The sequence below is a fragment of the Xenopus tropicalis genome, chromosome 9, assembly GCF_000004195.4.
Source record: "Xenopus tropicalis strain Nigerian chromosome 9, UCB_Xtro_10.0, whole genome shotgun sequence".
In the NCBI taxonomy this organism is placed as follows: Eukaryota; Metazoa; Chordata; class Amphibia; order Anura; family Pipidae; genus Xenopus; species Xenopus tropicalis.
Window position 1 is genome coordinate 85,580,029 of NC_030685.2, and position 19,271 is coordinate 85,599,299.

General features: G+C 45.7%; 1 protein-coding gene across 1 annotated transcript in view; it reads right to left on the reverse strand.

The window, feature by feature from the left end:
* The window catches only part of LOC116407773, an 880,143-nt gene extending 861,116 nt beyond the window's left edge, over positions 1-19,027 (reverse strand). Inside the window, exon 1 of the mRNA XM_031893784.1 lies at positions 18,957-19,027. The gene's annotated coding sequence lies outside the window, so the exon portion shown is untranslated. The remainder of the gene's footprint in view (positions 1-18,956) is intronic.
* Positions 19,028-19,271: the final 244 nt, after the last annotated feature.

Genomic DNA, 19,271 nt, shown 5'->3' on the forward strand with positions numbered 1-19,271 from the left:
ATAACTACCCGCTGGCATTTTCAATGGCCAGGACTGTTCCAAGGGCAAATAAACCCGCAGTGAAATAAAAATTCCCAACGTGTAGTTTTGCAACATCCCCTCCCCATTTTTACTTTCTAAAGTTTTTTGGCAGCTACTTCCCAGTGTTGGTAAAGATGAAGTCATTAGGGCAGGGTGCAAATAGGGTTGCCATCCGGTTGGTATTATACCGGCCTAACCAGTAAAACACCGGCCAGGGCCGGGGCCAGTATTACTAATTCACCTGCAATATAGTTACCAGTATATTTGAATCCCCAACGTTCTGACTCGGGCCCCACTTTGCCTCCATCCCGCAGTTCATGTTGGGCCCCCCCAAAGATTATTTTGCAGGGGGCCACAGAAAATCCATTGCCACAGACTGTATAAATGGCCATTATTTTGATCTTTTCGGTTAATATTCTCCCAGGAACAAGAGCAGTTCATGTAGAAACAAGTCACTGGGATTGCACAAGCACTCTCACTGGCTGAGGGATATATGGGTGCAGGTGTCGAGGCAGCGAGAGTGCCAATATAATGATATCGGAGCACGTGGGGGCCATTAGCAGTGCATCTGGGCTCCATCCCCGCTGCAGGTAGCTCGGGGGTATTCTGCCCTACAATCTCCATCTTTCCTTCTGTCTCCATATTGCCCTGCTATTGCCAACTTCTTGTCATCTTGATTGTGCCCCACTGTCTCCATTTTCTCTATTGCCACTAAGCTGGAAGAACAGTTACCGTGTTTTCCTACTGCCATCATCTTGCCTTGCTGTATTTTTCCCAGTTGTCAACATGCCGAAATTAAGTTAACATGTTGCCCTACTGTGCTGCCGCCTCCATCTTGTCCTACACTCTTCATCTTGTCCTACTGTCTTTATCTTTCCCTACTGTCTTTATCTTGGCCTACTGTCTCCATCTTGCCCTACTGTCTCCATCTTGCCCTACTGTCTCCATCTTACCCTACTGTCTCCATTTTGTCCTACTGTCTCCATCTTGCCCTACTGTCTTTATCTTGGCCTACTGTCTCCATCTTGTCCTACTGTCTCCATCTTGCCCTACTGTCTTTATCTTGGCCTACTGTCTCCATCTTGCCCTACTGTCTCCATCTTGCCCTACTGTCTCCATCTTACCCTACTGTCTCCATTTTGTCCTACTGTCTCCATCTTGCCCTACTGTCTTTATCTTGGCCTACTGTCTCCATCTTGCCCTACTGTCTCCATCTTGCCCTACTGTCTCCATCTTGCCCTACTGTCTCCATCTTGTCCTATAGTCTCCATCTTGCCCCATACACAGAACCCACAGATTGCCAGTCCGGGCCTGAATGGGTCTGATCTGTGCAGAAGGGTGCAGAAGGATGGACTCAAATTGACTTGATACTGATTATTGGGTTTATTTACTCAATAAGTAGTTTTGTTGGGCACTTACCCTGGGTTTGTGAGCACAGTACTTGGGCAGCTGATACTGACCCAATTGACCAGCCTCTCTGGCATTTGCCAGAACCCACAGATTGCCAGTGGGTCTGATCTGTCACTGGCTAAAGAGACCTGTGCTGGGCTGGGTATGGACTTTATTAACCGGCACAGTTAGAGAACCGGCCAACACGTGACCAATCATATGCAGAGAAACGGAGTGGCCTCCTGAACAGGAAGAAACCACGGCAGGAGCTGTAAAGGGTAAATAGTCATTTGCAGGAGGGCTCATATGGACTCAACGTTTTCGTTTTCCTTTAATGCCCAATGGCAAGATCCGACTATTGATCTTCATTTCCGGAATGGTGAAACCTCCAGGTCTAAATTTGTATTGAATTCCATGTGGCAAGTCAAATCCAAAGTCCATACCCAGCCCATCTTGTCCTACCGTCTCCATCTTGTCCTACACTCTTCATCTTGTCCTACTGTCTTTATCTTGGCCTACTGTCTCCATCTTGCCCTACTGTCTCCATCTTGCCCTACTGTCTCCATCTTGCCCTACTGTCTCCATCTTACCCTACTGTCTCCATCTTGTCCTACTGTCTCCATCTTGCCCTACTGTCTTTATCTTGGCCTACTGTCTCCATCTTGCCCTACTGTCTCCATCTTGCCCAACTGTCTCCATCTTGCTCCACTGTCTTTATCTTGGCCTACTGTCTCCATCTTGCCCTACTGTCTCTATCTTGCCCTACTGTCTCCATCTTGCCCTACTGTCTCCATCTTGCCCTACTGTCTTTATCTTGTCCTACTTTCTCCATCTCGTCCTACTGTCTACATCTTGTCCTACTTTTTCTACTGTCTCCATCTTGCCCTACTGTCTCCATCTTGCCCTACTGTCTCCATCTTGTCCTATAGTCTCCATCTTGCCCTACTGTCTCCATCTTGCCCTACTGTCTCCATCTTGTCCTTTTGTCTCCATCTTGGCCTACTTTCTCCATCTCGTCCTACTGTCTACATCTTGTCCTACTTGTTCTACTGTCTCCATCTTGCCCTACTATCTCCATCTTGCCCTACTGTCGCCATCTTGCCCTACTGTCGCCATCTTGTTGTACTGTCTTAATCTTGTCCTACTGTCTCCATCTTGCCTTACTATCTCCACCTTTTCTTACTGTCTCCATCTTGCCCTACTGTCTCCACCTTTTCCTACTGTCTCCATCTTGTCCTACTGTCTCCATCTTGTCCTACTGTCTCCATCTTGCCCTACTGTCTCCATCTTGCCCTACTGTCTCCATCTTGCCCTACTGTCCCCATCTTGCCCTACTGTCTCCATCTTGTCCTACTGTCTCCATCTTGCCCTACTGTCCCCATCTTGCCCTACTGTCTCCATCTTGTCCTACTGTCTCCATCTTGCCCTACTGTCTCCAGCACATACAGTTACCATCTTGCCCTAATGTTGCCCTTACCATACTCTTTCCACCATGCTCTATTGTTACCATTATTTCTAAATCTGTTTTAAGAACATCATGTTTGGGCAATGTAAACTCCTAGGGCCAAAAAAAAATCACTGACCCCTTGGACATGGTCAATCTCTTGGCAGTTCTTTTAATTTTAAGTTCTGGTTATTAAACGGTTTTTGGCCATTTTAAAACCCATAAAGAGAAAGAAGAGCTTATAGGGGAACATGCAGATTCATTGCAAGAAGCAGAAGGCACTAAAGAGACAGAACTGTCCCAACGGGTAGCTTAGAATACTCCTCATTGCTTCTAGAGAGTTTAGTTTCCTCTCTGCTTGTACCCCTCACCCAGCATGTAAGGTGTTAATGCCTCGATTGCTGTTACAGCTCTCGACATGTTTGAGAATGGTAAATGCTTTATGTATTAACATGAACAGAGCCTGAAACGTTCCATATGTTCCTATTTTATAGCGTTGGACCCAGGACAAGTCCAGGGAGATATACATCAGCCGTATGAATAATGTATGGGTAACCTTATTCTCCTCGTCTCATCCTTTATTTTAGTCTTTAGTGGGGGAAGATTTACATAAAAGCAAAATGAAAAGAGAGAGAGCTGATATCATCTTCCCCGTGTCTCCGGCGCCTGAAATAACGCAGCCATTTCCCTCAGACAGAAAGAAATAGGTTCGGATGGGCAAATTATACCGAGGGTGGTCAACTTGCGGCCAAGTACAAATCCCAGCAGCCCCTGACAGCCTGGGGAACGTCAGACTGTGCATAGAAATAGGGTGGGTTTAAGGGCATAGATACATCATATTGCCTCAAATTAACCATATGAGGAGCACGTTCCTGCTGAAAGAAGTATCGGACCCCTTATCTGGAAACCTGTTATCCAGAAAGCTCTGAATTACGGAAAGCCCATCTCCCATATACTCCATTTTAATCAAATAATGCAGAATTTTAAAACAGATTCCCTTTTCTCTGTAATAATAAAACAGTACCTGTACTTGATCCCAACTAAGATATAATTACCCCTTATTGGGGGCAGAACAGCCCTATTGGGTTTATTTCATGGTTAAATGATTCCCTTTCTCTGTAATAATAAAACAGTACCTGTACTTGATCCCAACTAAGATATAATTACCCCTTATTGGGGGCAGAACAGCCCTATTGGGTTTATTTCATGGTTAAATGATTCCCTTTCTCTGTAATAATAAAACAGTACCTGTACTTGATCCCAACTAAGATATAATTACCCCTTATTGGGGCAGAACAGCCCTATTGGGTTTATTTAATGGTTAAATGATTCCCTTTTCTCTGTAATAATAAAACAGTACCTGTACTTGATCCCAACTAAGATATAATTACCCCTTATTGGGGCAGAACAGCCCTATTGGGTTTATTTCATGGTTAAATGATTCCCTTTTCTCTGTAATAATAAAACAGTACCCGTACTTGATCCCAACTAAGATATAATTACCCCTTATTGGGGCAGAACAGCCCTATTGGGTTTATTTCATGGTTAAATTATTCCCTTTTCTCTGTAATAATAAAGCAGTACCTGTACTTGATCCCAACTAAGATATAATTACCCCTTATTGGGGGCAGAACAGCCCTATTGGGTTTAATGGTTAAATGATTCCCTTTTCTCTGTAATAATAAAACAGTACCTGTACTTGATCCCAACTAAGATATAATTACCCCTTATTGGGGGCAGAACAGCCCTATTGGGTTTATTTAATGGTTAAATGATTCCCTTTTCTCTGTAATAATAAAACAGTACCTGTACTTGATCCCAACTAAGATATAAATAATCCTTATTGGATGCAAAAAATCCTATTGGGGTTAATTAATGTTTTATTGGTTGTTTTTGTAGAATTAAGGTATGGCGATCCAAATTATGGAAAGACCCCTTATCCGGAATACCCTTGGTCCTGAGCATTCTGTATAACGGGTCCTATACCTGTACTTGTGCAGTACTAACCCAATGGAATATGGACCCATAAACTGGAGTGATATATTATATTATGTGATAGTTTCTATATGTAGCAGGCCAGTCTATGAGACAAGACTGATGGGGCCCCTACGTACAGTCAGATGATTATTGGCCCATTAGGGAATAGAAACGTCTGGTTCCAAGCTCATCGGATCTCCCATTGATCAGACCCATATCTGACGGAGCTGTGCTGAGTAGTTTGTTTTCTTTACTGGTCGTGGTTCCTATAAATAAAGTGCTCAGATGATTATTATATAAACTGAATGTTCCCGGGGGGGGGGGGGGGCACAATATAACATCTGAGAGTCATTTATTGTACATGAGCAGTAAATCAGTAGTTGCAGTGACCCCTGAAGCACGGCTATTGGCAGATAATACACACACTGATACCTGGCAATTAAATCAAATGCGCAAAATAAAGGTAAATGGCAAATGTTCTGCTCTGTGTTCTGCCAATAGCCCTTCTCTGTCACTCAGCTTTCTTCTGTCCCTCATTCCTCTCTACTTTCCTTTCCTATACTGCCCAACTGTTTGGCTCCATTTGTCTTTCTACTCAGTCTATTCCCTAACTAACCTTTCCCTTCTCCTTCTGTCTCCCATCCGTTCTTTGTTTCTATTCTCCTGCCAACTGTTTGGCCTTACTCCCCCCCATCCTCCCTCTTCTCCCCCCTTCTATATTTCCCCTCTCCCCCCATTTGTCTTTCTACTCCCCGAACCCCCTTTCCCTTCCCCTCTCTCCTTCTGTCTCTCATCCCCTCTCCTTTCCTTTTCTATCCCCCCCCAACTGTTTGGCCTTACTCCCCCCCATCCTCCCTCTTCTCCCCCCTTCTATATTTCCCCTCTCCCCCCATTTGTCTTTCTACTCCCCGAACCCCCTTTCCCTTCCCCTCTCTCCTTCTGTCTCTCATCCCCTCTCCTTTCCTTTTCTATCCCCCCCCAACTGTTTGGCCTTACTCCCCCCCATCCTCCCTCTTCTCCCCCCTTCTATATTTCCCCTCTCCCCCCATTTGTCTTTCTACTCCCCGAACCCCCTTTCCCTTCCCCTCTCTCCTTCTGTCTCTCATCCCCTCTCCTTTCCTTTTCTATCCCCCCCCAACTGTTTGGCCTTACTCCCCCCCATCCTCCCTCTTCTCCCCCCTTCTATATTTCCCCTCTCCCCCCATTTGTCTCTCTACTCCCCGAACCCCCTTTCCCTTCCCCTCTCTCCTTCTGTCTCTCATCCCCTCTCCTTTCCTTTTCTATTCCCCCCCCAACTGTTTGGCCTTACTCCCCCCCATCCTCCCTCTTCTCTCCCCTTCTATATTTCCCCTCTCCCCCCATTTGTCTTTCTACTCCCCGAACCCCCTTTCCCTTCCCCTCTCTCCTTCTGTCTCTCATCCCCTCTCCTTTCCTTTTCTATCCCCCCCCAACTGTTTGGCCTTACTCCCCCCCATCCTCCCTCTTCTCCCCCTTCTAGATTTCCCCTCTCCCCCCATTTGTTGATCTACTCCCTAAGCCCCTTTACCTTATGTCTCCTATCCATTCTTTTTTCCTATTCCTCCCCCCCCCAAACAGTTTGGCCTTACTCCCCCCCATCCTCCTTCTTCTCTCCCCATTTATTTTTTTCCTCTCCCCCCATTTGTCGCTCTACTCCCTAAGCCCCTTTCCCTTCTCTCCCATTCTATATTTCTTCTCTCCTCCCCATTTGTTGATCTACTCCCTAAGCCCCTTTCCCTTCTCTCCCATTCTATATTTCTTCTCTCCTCCCCATTTGTTGATCTACTCCCTAAGCCCCTTTACCTTATGTCTCCTATCCATTCTTTTTTCCTATTTCTCCACCCTCAACTGTTTGACCTTACCTCTCCCTTCCCCTCTCTCCTTCTGTCTCTCATCCCCTCTCCTTTCCTTTTCTATTCCCCCCCCCAACTGTTTGGCCTTACTCCCCCCCATCCTCCCTCTTCTCTCCCCTTCTAGATTTCCCCTCTCCCCCTATTTGTTGATCTACTCCCTAAGCCCCTTTACCTTATGTCTCCTATCCATTCTTTTTTCCTATTCCTCCCCCCCAACTGTTTGGCCTTACTCTCCCCCATCATCCTTCTTCTCTCCCCTTTTATTTTTTTCCTCTCCCCCCATTTGTCGCTCTACTCCCTAACTTCCTTTCTCTTCTCTCCCATTCTATATTTCTTCTCTCCTCCCCATTTGTCGATCTACTCCCTAAGCCCCTTTACCTTATCTCTCCTATCCATTCTTTTTTCCTATTTCTCCACCCTCAACTTTTTGACCTTACCTCTCCCTTCTACTCTCTCCTTCTGTCTCTCATCCCCTCTCCTTTACTTCTTCTATTTCCCCCTACTGATTGACCCTACTTTGTCCCATCCTCCCTTTTTCTGCTCTCTTTGCTTTTATCTCCTCTCCTGGTCTTTGTGTTCTCTAACCCTTACTACAGATAATACATTCCGGCAGTATCTAAGTAAGTTCTTCCCAATCTCATCCTAACTAACCTTCAGGCTGCCCCCCTCTAGCCACAGCTCTGGGCCCCACAGTTTGAGTGCTACTCCTCTATACTCTATAGAAGTGCTACACAGGACACTCCTCTTATTTCTTGTTTCCTTTACATTTTTACTGTTGGCCAACGATCCTTTGAGAGAGACACAAGTCCATGTGCCGTGCCATTAGCAGTTGCTTCATGCTTTTGGCATGTGATTTTGTAAAGCTATGCATCCAAAAGATAAGCATTCTGGGTAAATTATAAAAAAAACTCTGTTTGGATAAGACAGCGTTCTTCGGCAGTTTGGAATGGAAAGAGATTGAGCCATGGGAATATATTGAGGAATGGGAATAGGAATGGGAATATATTGAGCCCCAGAAGAGCCATGGTGCCAATCCCTATTTCTGCGGAGGAAACAAAAGCAGAGAGATGCTTCCAAACCATCAAACATATTGAATTTTTGAAATTTGCTGAATCGTAGGGAAGTTTTACTTCCCAAAGAATGTTTGTGATGTCCCACATGGACCTTCTGCACTTGCCTCTGTTCTCTCTAAACCAGAGAACTTACCAGTAAAGCTGCGACCCTGCAAGTTCGAGCCCATTTGCTTCTCTAGCTGTCAGTTTGGCAAGGTGGCGGTAAGAAGGTTAATCCTTCATCACTGGGGAACTCTAAAGCTTTCCACCGACTGCCAACACTCTATGCTTTCCCTGCGTTTCTTTCCAACTTGCTGTTTTCTTCTTGCTTCTTTAACCCCCGGGGTACCATAGATTAGCCTAAGAACCTGCTCGTTGACGTCAACGGTCAACTTTTTGGTTGGACGCCCAGTCTCTGTTCGTTTTTTTTAAAAAACTTTTTCAGCAGCGACCCACATCATTATAGAAGAGGTCAGAAGAGCCTTTAAATTGCTGAAGTTTGACTCATGGTTCAATGTAATAACAAAGCGCTTAACAATCTGGGAAAGATTTGAGTTTTGTGTTCCACTCTTGTTCCATTCGGTGCCTGGTGCTGAGGCATAGTTTTATTTTATTAACCTCTGACATTTCAGTGACACACATATGTAAAGTGCGTAACCACATCGTATTTGTTTGCTGTAACGTGATCTCTTTTCTTTGGACGAAGAAGACGTTTTCCTGGGGAACAATGCACGGACTGGGTGGAGGTACCATTGCTGGAGAGCAGAATCGCTGGCTCAGCTCTAACTTCACCTAGGAAGTCCATCCAACCACAGTTGGAGCCAGAGCTCAGATGTAGTCATTACAGCTGTGACAACAATCCTATCTGATGTTGCTTACGGGTGATGTCAACGCAGAGACATCTGCCTTTGGACCACTATGGAACATCTTCTGGCTGGAAACTCAACAGCGTTGGTCCTGAAGGAACCGTTTTATTTATATTTGTTCTCTTCCTCTCTTTAGCAATGGAGCACGAGCTTTTAACACGATGGTGTTCCGCGTACTAGAACACCAAATAATGTTCTATGCTCGTAAATTGCACAGGGCCTACTCGCTCAAGCTTTGTTTTCAAATCGTTATGGTTTCCCAAAAGTGGTCCACCAAACTTGTTAAGTGTTTCAAGGCCTGAGGGAAGAGTTGACTAATTAATAACCGGACTCTTATTGCTTCTGTGAATAGCTGGAGACCACACACTAGAACGGTGTGTGGGATTTCGCTTTTTCTTTTTTTTCTTTCTTCCTCTAAATATGGCGCAGGATGGAACTCAACAACGGCTGCCGAATCTCAAAGGAACGCAGCTGTTTTCATACAGGAAGGGAAAGTTTCCTTTTGTGCCTCGGAAAAGTCTCCATTCCACCCCATACAAATCAACGTTTGAAGCAGATCTCATTCCAGCCAACCTTCTGCCCAAGATGTAATTAAGACATCGGGATCAGGTGAAGACGGAGACACAAACCTTGCCTTGATGGAGAAGAAAGTAGGTGGGAGATTTTGGAATGAATTTTGGAACCAAAAATACGTGAGGTCTGTGAACGGAACACGAGGTTTGAACAATGAGACTGCAGCTTTGAGTGCGGGGAAACGTGCCACGTTTCATAAATAATAGTTACTTGTTTGTGTTTGGTTGTTATTACTTTGCAAAGAAATACGCTGGAGATCCGATGGAATGCTCTGAATCATTTATAATTAAATATGTCATGTAAAAAAAGTGTAAAGTTGATTCATGATACCTAACGGCTTTACTAATGAATATACACAGGAGTAGGAAGTAGAAGGGAAGGTGAGGGGTAAATACAGAATGGGGAGCCACAGAGGGACCCTGCCCAGACAGAGGGGAAGGTGAGGGGCACATACAGAATGGGGAGACACAGAGGGACCCTGCCCAGACAGAGGGGAAGGTGAGGGGCACATACAGAATGGGGAGACACAGAGGGACCCTGCCCAGACAGAGGGGAAGGTGAGGGGCACATACAGAATGGGGAGACACAGAGGGACCCTGCCCAGACAGAGGGGAAGGTGAGGGGCACATACAGAATGGGGAGACACAGAGGGACCCTGCCCAGACAGAGGGGAAGTCGAGGGGCACATACAAAATGGGGAGCCACAGAGGGACCCTGCCCAGACAGAGGGGAAGTCGAGGGGCACATACAGAATGGGGAGCCACAGAGGGAACCTGCCCAGACAGAGGGGAAGTCGAGGGGCACATACAAAATGGGTAGACACAGGAGGAACCGCTATGAGAAAAATAAGCAACAACCCAACTTGTGGTGCTCCACCAAGAATTGGGCTTCAAAAATATAGTCATTCTGACATTGTATTCAGGTGATGGCACTTCCATTGTAGTTCCAAATTGCCATCTGTGATGAGTTTATTAATTTTTAGCCCCTCCTTTGCACCTTCCTTTCTGATATTTGATCACAGGCTGGTTGACTGGGCCATAGCAACATAACAGCACTTTATATGCCAAATGGAGAGAGATAGGGGGCAAAAAAGTTCAGTGGTTCAAAAACATAAAGTGCCAAGGCTAATTACAAAATTGCCTCAGATCATTACTGTCAACTGAATGTAAAGGGCAACTTAAACTGTGGCTCTTCCCATAAAACCGATTGCACTGTGGCGCCATAGATAAGGGGGAGGGGGGGGATATAAGATCCTTATGTAAAAATGTTACAAAAAGAAAGCTGAAGTTGACCTTTTGTAGTGCCAAAAAAATAACAAGCAAGAACTCTGGAAAGTTGTTTTTCTAAAGGGCAAAAATGATGAGTATTTTCCGACTAGTGTGAAAATGAATGAAAAACAGCATTTTGGATTTGGGCCTGAGACAATTAGAGCGAGCGCTCGTTATTCCTACGCTGGGTAGGAGAGTGAAGATTGGATATGGCGTGCCGAGGCGCATTTGGACATTTTTCTCTTACTATTATTTCATTGAGGAGAGAGGTGAATATTTTAACCTTATGAAAAGGGATGTTTAACATTTGCAAACCAAGGGGACGTATTCCTTCCATGACAAGCCTACCGGTTATTTCCTCCTATGAGTAATGGCGCCCCCGTGGGACTTACACAGCGGGAACGCTGAATATCAAAGGCAAAATGGCCAAGCGTGGCACATTAATCATTCGTTGGATGTCTGTATGGCTTATGGATCCACATGAGCAACAGATGTGGGGCAATCTAGTCCGACGGCTTCTTAAAAATAGGTACAAAGGGTTTTCTGATTGTCGGCAGGGGAAACTGTCTCTTGCTGAATTCCACAATAAGACCCCCAAAGACTTGCGTCTGATTTAGACTCCAGACTCCCACACAGTTGGGTACTGTTGACTTCTATGAGACCAACGGCAGATGAAGCTTCCTCTACATATAATGGATTATGTTTCCCAGTGTGCTGCCCCAGCAGGTATAGTGCCACCTAGTGACCAAAGTCATTTATGGGCACTTCCTGTTCCTGTCTTGGTGACTTGATGAGATGCAGGTCTGGTGGAACTAGAGGCAGAGGCTCATCTGTCAGTTTTACTCTAGTTGGATATCATTCATGGTGTAAACCCATGACAGATGAAGCTTCCTCTACATATAATGGATTACGTTTCCCAGTGTGCAGTCCCCGCAGGTATAATGCCACCTAGTGATCAAAGTAATTTATGGGCACTTCCTGTTCCTGTCTTGGTGACTTGATGAGATGCAGGTCTGGTGGAACTAGAGGCAGAGGCTCATCTGTCAGTTTTACTCTAGTTGGATATCATTCATGGTGTAAACCCATGACAGATGAAGCTTCCTCTACATATAATGGATTACGTTTCCCAGTGTGCAGCCCCAGCAGGTATAGTGCCACCTAGTGACCAAAGTCATTTATGGGCACTTCCTGTTCCTGTCTTGGTGACTTGATGAGATGCAGGTCTGGTGGAACTAGAGGCAGAGGCTCATCTGTCAGTTTTACTCTAGTTGGATATCATTCATGGTGTAAACCCATGACAGATGAAGCTTCCTCTACATATAATGGATTAAGTTTCCCAGTGTGCAGTCCCCGCAGGTATAATGCCACCTAGTGACCAAAGTAATTTATGGGCACTTCCTGTTCCTGTCTTGGTGACTTGATGAGATGCAGGTCTGGTGGAACTAGAGGCAGAGACTCATCTGTCAGCTCTACTCTAGTTGGATATCATTCATGGTATAAACGCATGACAGATGAAGCTTTCTCTACATATAATGGATTACGTTTCCCAGTGTGCTGCCCCAGCAGGTATAGTGCCACCTAGTGGCCAAAGTCATTTATGGGCACTTCCTTTTCCTGTCCTCTATGTTTAAAGTGGTGGAGTCAGGAAGAAAATATTCCCTTTGACCTCTCATACCTGTTCATCCACCCTAAGTAAAGAGCATTCATGGATTCCAAGTGTCTTGGTGACTTGATGAGATGCAGGTCTGGTGGAACTAGAGTTACCTAAGGCGGAGCCTCATCTGTCAGTTCTACTCTAGTTGGATATTGTTCATGGTGTAAACCCATGACAGATGAAGCTTCCTCTACATATAATGGATTACGGTTCCCAGTGTGCTGCCCCAGCAGGTATAAAGCCACCTTGTGATCAAGGTTATGGGCTAAGGGGGCCCAGCCTGAAGGCCAGTTAGGGGGGGATTTGGGGTGAGTGCTTATTTGTGCCCTGGGTACCCCTGGAACTATAGCGGGGTGACTGTTACCCCAATGTTTCTATATATCTGTAACCTTGTTATGGGCTAAGGGGGCCCAGCCTGAAGGCCAGTTAGGGGGGGATTTGGGGTGAGTGCTTATTTCTGCCCTGGGTACCCCTGGAACTATAGTGGGGTGACTGTTACCCCAATGTTTCTATATATCTGTAACCTTGTTATGGGCTAAGGGGGCCCAGCCTGAAGGCCAGTTAGGGGGGGATTTGGGGTGAGTGCTTATTTGTGCCCTGGGTACCCCTGGAACTATAGCGGGGTGACTGTTACCCCAATGTTTCTATATATCTGTAACCTTGTTATGGTCTAAGGGGGCCCAGCCTGAAGGCCAGTTAGGGGGGGATTTGGGGTGAGTGCTTATTTGTGCTCTGGGTACCCCTGGAACTATAGCGGGGTGACTGTTACCCCAATGTTTCTATATATCTGTAACCTTGTTATGGGCTAAGGGGGCCCAGCCTGAAGGCCAGTTAGGGGGGGATTTGGGGGCTTATTTGTGCCCTGGGTACCCCTGGAACTATAGCAGGGTGACTGTTACCCCAATGTTTCTATATATCTGTAACCTTGTTATGGGCTAAGGGGGCCCAGCCTGAAGGCCAGTTAGGGGGGGATTTGGGGGCTTATTTGTGCCCTGGGTACCCCTGGAACTATAGCGGGGTGACTGTTACCCCAATGTTTCTATATATCTGTAACCTTGTTATGGGCTAAGGGGGCCCAGCCTGAAGGCCAGTTAGGGGGGGATTTGGGGTGAGTGCTTATTTGTGCCCTGGGTACCCCTGGAACTATAGCAGGGGCACTTATTTTACTTTGGCATGACATGATGTATTTCCTAGTAAGTATCAATTTGCTTGAACAATAAACAGGATTTTGGCTATTGACGGCTATTTACCTTGCAAAAATAGACCATTTTAATTTGTGTCGTTTCGCCAGTTACCCATCACTGCTCATAAATTAAGTTCTAAGAGACAGAAATCTGGTTTTGATATCTGTGCAGCTCTTTAATCCCCGATGAGTTGAGTCCAGTTTCCAGCATCTGTAGATGGTTACTGTGATGCACAGCTCCTTTGCAAGTAAAAGTTGATAAAAAGCACTTGTTTTATGAGCAAATAATCAGTGCCCAAGGAGGGGTGGGGGGGGCACGGAATATTTTTTTCACAGCAAAGGAAGCGTGTGGGTAATTTCACAGTTCAGAGCTCCACTGACTGATCTGAGTGCTATTCATTGGGGCGAGTTGCCCCTCCCATTGCTGCTATAACTGCCCCTGCCCTTCTGGGAAGGTTCCCACTAGATGTTGGAACAGTGTTGCTGGGAGTTGCTCCCATTCAGCCACAAGGGCATTAGTGAGGTTGGGCACTGATGTTGGGGATCAGGCTCACAGTCGGGGTTCCATCCCACAGGGGGTCAGTTGGGTTGCCCCTCCCCTTGCTGCTATAACTGCCCCTGCCCTTCTGGGAAGGTTCCCACTAGATGTTGGAACAGTGTTGCTGGGAGTTGCTCCCATTCAGCCACAAGAGCATTAGTGAGGTTGGCAGTGATGTTGGGGATCAGGCTCACAGTTGGGGTTCCATCCCACAGGGGGGTCAGTTGGGTTGCCCCTCCCATTGCTGCTATAACTGCCCCTGCCCTTCTGGGAAGGTTCCCACTAGATGTTGGAACAGTGTTGCTGGGAGTTGTTCCCATTCAGCCACAAGAGCATTAGTGAGGTTGGCAGTGATGTTGGGGATCAGGCTCACAGTTGGGGTTCCATCCCACAGGGGGGTCAGTTGGGTTGCCCCTCCCATTGCTGCTATAACTGCCCCTGCCCTTCTGGGAAGGTTCCCACTAGATGGTGGAACAGTGTTGCTGGGAGTTGCTCCCATTCAGCCACAAGAACATTAGTGAGGTTGGGCAGTGATGTTGGGGATCAGGCTCACAGTCAGGGGTTCCATCCCACAGGGGGTCAGTTGGGTTGAGGTCAGGGCTCTGTGCAATCAGGTTCTTCTCATCCTATTTCAGCAAACCCTTTCTGTATGGGTCTGGCTTTAAACACCGGGGCATTATTGTGCTGAAATGGCAAAGCACAGAATTAGGGGCCCTGGCCCAAGGCATGGAGAAGGCCCCAGGCTTTTATTCCTCCCCCACTAAGCTTTACTGCTGCCAATCTGCATTCAGGCAGATAGTGTTCTCATCAAACTGCCAGATAGTGAAATGCCATTTATCCCTCCAGAAGGTGCATTTCCACAGCTCCGGATAGGGGTCCAAACCATCTCCAGGCTCAACTTTTAATATGACATAGAGAGTAATATTCTGAGACAATTTGCAATTGGTCTTCATTTTGTATTATTTTTATTTTTTTTCAATAATTTTGTTTTTTGTTAGGAAGTTCTTTAATTGCAGCAGCTTTCTGGTTGCTAGGGTCCAATTTACCTTAGTAACCAAGGAGTGGTTTGAGAGAGTGACTGATATATGAATAGCAAAGGGGCTGAATAGAAAGATAAGGAATAAAAAGTAACAATAACAATAAAACTGGAGCCTCACAGAGCAATAGGTTTTTGGCTGCCGGGGTCAGTGACCCCCATTTGAAAGCTGGAAAGAAACCATTCAAACACTATAAAAGATAAAAAATAAAGACCAATTGAAAAGTTCCTTAGAATGGGCCATTCTATAACATATTCCCATAACACCGAACACATGACTCTGTGCAAGAGCCGAGCGCGCACATTATAAATGTATGAGATGTTAATTGTGGCCTCACCTAAGGCAACGGAGGCCCAACACCACCCACTTACACAATGACATAATTACCCCCGCTCTTGCCTGATTACCCACAGCGCTGCTGGCAAGCAGCGCACTTAGGGTTTAATCGCCGGGGAACTCCTGCCAAAAGCATTTCAGCTCCGCCTCCACCTCATGTTTTTCCATAGGAAGTTTCAGCTACACTTTCCCATGGAGAGAAGACTGATTCCCAATTAGGCCGCCATTATCATTAACTGGGAGAGTCGTAGCGCCACATGAGCGCCAAGGTACGAAATACCGCGGGTTCATCTACTGGGTGAGTGGTGGGGCCGATAGCAAGGGAATATGTTCAGTAAGTAGTGAGAAGTGAATCTCCTATTTCCCATTTTGGAAAACTGAAAAATTCATGAAATGGCAAACAATTTACAAAATGTGGCTACCATGGGACTCTTTAAATGTGCTTTTTGTTGACTTTACAGTGACTTTTTTGTTGTTACCTCGACTTTTTGTTGAATTTAGCTCAACTTTTTTGGCACAACCGTAATTTTTTGTTGACTTAACTGCAACTTTTTTGACGTGACCGTGACTTTTTGTTGACTTTACCACAACTTTTTTGATGTGACCTCGACTTTTTGTTAAATTTACCGCAACCTTTTTGCTGTGACCATGGCTTTTTGTTGACTTTACTGTGACTTTTTAAAGTGACCTTGACTTTTGTTGACTTTACCGTGACTTTTTTGTTGTGACTTTTTGTTGACTTTACCGTGACTTTTTTGACACAACCTTGACTTTTTGTTGACTTTACCATGACTTTTTTGCCATGACCATGACTTTTTGTTGACTTTTTTGCCATGACCATGACTTTTTGTTGACTTTACTGCAACTTTTTTTATGTGACCTCGACTTTTTGTTAAATTTACCGCAACCTTTTTGCTGTGACCTTGACTTTTTGTTGACTTTACTGTGACTTTTTTGCCATGACGGTGACTTTTTGTTGCCTTTACTGTGACTTTTTTTATCATGACCACATCTTTTTGTGGACTTTACAGCATCTTTTTTGACATGACCTCGACTTCTTGTTGACTTTAACGTGACTTTTTTGGCGCGACCATGACTTTTTTTTTGAGGTGACCGCAACTTTTTTCTAACTCGCCAAGGACAAAATATGAAAAATTCCCTCATCAGTCACCCAAGTCTTTGTAGTCCTGTTAAAGAACAGCAGTTCTATTTTGCTTTATGGCAGGGATTCTAGATGTTCAACAAGAAAATTAATTTAGTAGGAAGAGGAAAGTCTTATGACTTTCCTCTTCCTACTAAATTAATTTTCTACTGACAGTACCCAGTCAGTTGAAATGAACAGCAGGTGGCGCTGTTGTTTCAAATATTTGTTTTCTGATTTCAAATCCTGTTATATTAATCCGGCTGCTGCTACATTGTTTCAGAAGTCAGAACCAGCAGTGCAGAGAAGACAAACAGCCGGGCAGATAGTGATGATGACACCATTTTTATTAGCTGCCTTTGGCCTGGGTTGCGAGCGAGTCAGGGAAACGGTGCTGTAATGTAACATGAGGCAATAAATCACTAGAGGAGACACGGCAGATAAGGCGCCGATGACTGGAAACATCAACAGAATTGTATTTTCGGGCTCTTGCATCAGCGATTGCCTCATCCGTTTGCTCTGCCCGTGTCACCAGTTATGATAATCAGCAGCTGAACGAAAAAAAAAACACAAATGAGGTCATTGAATCACACCTGGCCGGCCCAGAATCCTTTGCTCTGGTGCATTGCTATGGCCGCCGCTGTACTGAGTACATAATGGGGCATGGGCAGGGAGTGGTGTCAGCAGAGAATGGCAAACAGATTAGCACTTTGGCAGCAACTTCATTAACTCCTGGTGACTAATTGTTTAATCTCCAATCAGATCTGATCCTGGGCACATGCCAGCCGGCCCCATCTGATTTATTACTGAGGCTGGGCACGTTGGGCTCTACTGTGTCCCAATCTGATCCCTGCGTCTCATAGGGATAATGAGATCTTCCAGTTAATGACTTCATTAGTCTTAATACAAATATACAGAGAAGGAATGTTCTGGGCACACAATAAGCTGTACCCCCATACTGTACTGTCTAAGGGAAACACTATGGCACCCCCTACCCATATGTATAAATACAAATATACAGAGAGGGAATGTTCTGGGCACACAATAAGCTGTACCCCCATACTGTACTGTCTAAGGGAAACACTATGGCACCCCCTACCCATATGTATAAATACAAATATACAGAGAGGGAATGTTCTGGGCACACAATAAGCTGTACCCCCATACTGTACTGTCTAAGGGAAACACTATGGCACCTCCTACCCATATGTATAAATACAAATATACAGAGAGGGAATGTTCTGGGCACACAATAAGCTGTACCCCCATACTGTACTGTCTAAGGGAAACACTATGGCACCCCCTACCCATATGTATAAATACAAATATACAGAGAGGGAATGTTCTGGGCACACAATAAGCTGTACCCCCATACTGTACTGTCTAAGGGAAACACTATGGCACCTCCTACCCATATGTATAAATACAAATATACAGAGAAGGAATGTTCTGGGCACACAATAAGCTGTACCCCCATACTGTACTGTCTAAGGGAAACACTATGGCACCTCCTACCCATATGTATAAATACAAATATACAGAGAGGGAATGTTCTGGGCACACAATAAGCTGTAACCCCATACTGTACTGTCTAAGGGAAACACTATGGCACCCCCTACCCATATGTATAAATACAAATATACAGAGAAGGAATGTTCTGGGCACTCAATAAGCTGTACCCCCATACTGTACTGTCTAAGGGAAACACTATGGCACCTTCTACCCATATGTATAAATACAAATATACAGAGAGGGAATGTTCTGGGCACACAATAAGCTGTACCCCCATACTGTAATGTCTAAGGGAAACACTATGGCACCCCCAACCCATATGTATAAATACAAATATACAGAGAAGGAATGTTATGGGCACACAATAAGCTGTACCCCCATACTGTACTGTCTAAGGGAAACACTATGGCACCCCCTACCCATATGTATAAATACAAATATACAGAGAAGGAATGTTCTGGGCACACAATAAGCTGTACCCCCATACTGTACTGTCTAAGGGAAACACTATGGCACCCCCTACCCATATGTATAAATACAAATATACAGAGAAGGAATGTTCTGGGCACACAATAAGCTGTACCCCCATACTGTACTGTCTAAGGGAAACACTATGGCACCCCCTACCCATATGTATAAATACAAATATACAGAGAAGGAATGTTCTGGGCACACAATAAGCTGTACCCCCATACTGTACTGTCTAAGGGAAACACTATGGCACCCCCTACCCATATGTATAAATACAAATATACAGAGAAGGAATGTTCTGGGCACACAACAAGCTCCACCCCCATACTGTGAGCAAGCAGGTGGTGTGTGCTGCTGCAACTCCCAGGCCCTTTTTTGGGTCTGGGGGGGTATTTGGGAAAGGTTTTTGCTCAGTACTTTTCCCTTTCCCTGGAATTTAATAATGAGGGGAAAGATGAGTGACCCATCGGGTAGGAGAGTGGAGACCCGCTTGGGTTCTAGCAGGAGGGCTGCAGGAGCGGCGGCCATTACAGACAGCGCTGCTGCACAGAAAGCTATGCTGATTGGAAGAAAGAAGCGACCGGCACGTAAGGCCTCACTTAGAAAAGTTCAAACTAGCTCACCTGGCTGTGTGGGGGAGTCTGCCCGGGGAATCCAGGCCGGCGTGCCTGCGGGAAGCTGCGGGACGGAGGCCTGGGAGGAACAGGAAGCAGGCGCCATGACCTCTGGGACCGGTGAGCAGGAGAGAGGCAGCATGGAGGTGCCGGGAGCAGCGGGGGAGAGCCCTGTCGCTATGGAAGTTGCTGAAAGTGCACTGAGTGAGGAGCCCAACATGGCCGCCGGCCCACAGGTACCTGCCACTAACTCACTGGGCTGTCAGGGCCGAGCATTGCAGCCGGGACTGTGTGCGGCTCAGCCTGAGGGGGAAGGGGGAGAGA